This window comes from Penaeus monodon, chromosome 19 (genome assembly GCF_015228065.2).
Source record: "Penaeus monodon isolate SGIC_2016 chromosome 19, NSTDA_Pmon_1, whole genome shotgun sequence".
NCBI lineage: Eukaryota > Metazoa > Arthropoda > Malacostraca > Decapoda > Penaeidae > Penaeus > Penaeus monodon.
This window is the reverse complement of record NC_051404.1, coordinates 14,146,959-14,147,786: the sequence shown is the minus strand read 5'-3', so window position 1 is coordinate 14,147,786 and position 828 is coordinate 14,146,959.

Sequence of the window (828 nt, the reverse complement as noted above, 5' to 3'; positions counted from 1 at the left end):
AATTATCATGTATGAATCTACTCCAAATACCTTTTACTTTTAGAAAGTGCCTCATTGCCCCAAGAATCGGCTTCATTACCCCCAGTTTGAGAACCACTGTATTCGAGTGTAAGAGCTCCCTGTAGAAAATCCAGATATGATTTAGTGTGAAAGAGAGTGTTCGTAAGGCAATGTGAAAGAAAATGCTGGTTTTATGAAGTTAAACACGTGTTCTGAGAGGGAGATATCCCATTTGTGAAAATATAGCACATTTATAGGGCACTGAATCCTTTACACCTTAAAATCGAGAGTATGTATTGATGTAACCAAAGTTCAATAGGTAAATAGGTAAATATATAATCTTTTTTGGAAAAAGGTAGTTGTTTCATTTACATTTCCAACGAGGTAATACAGAAGACATTTTTTTCTTTTCCCTTGTTTTCAGGGATGAAAGAAATCAGTATTCATAAAACGCTTCACAGTTTAAGAATAAGAATAACATCCTTGCTCTCACTAACAGAAATTCAATAAATATGCAATGTTGGTGCAAAAAAATATCATCATTAGAAATAATGTATTGTCATCACATCCATACCATTCTTAGCATTCCTACATTCTAAAAAACTATCCAGTGGGATAATGTTTACGTTTACTCTTAAACGTTATATATAGCATGTAAAACCTATGTACAACCTGTTTCTAAACGTTATATCTGTTTTAGACTAGAGTATGATTATAAGCCTTACATATAACTTGAATTATGAATTTATATATTTTTATCTCAATAACCTATAGAATAAATTATATACATTTTCGCTAAAAGTTAAAAAAGAACTTCATGACACATTC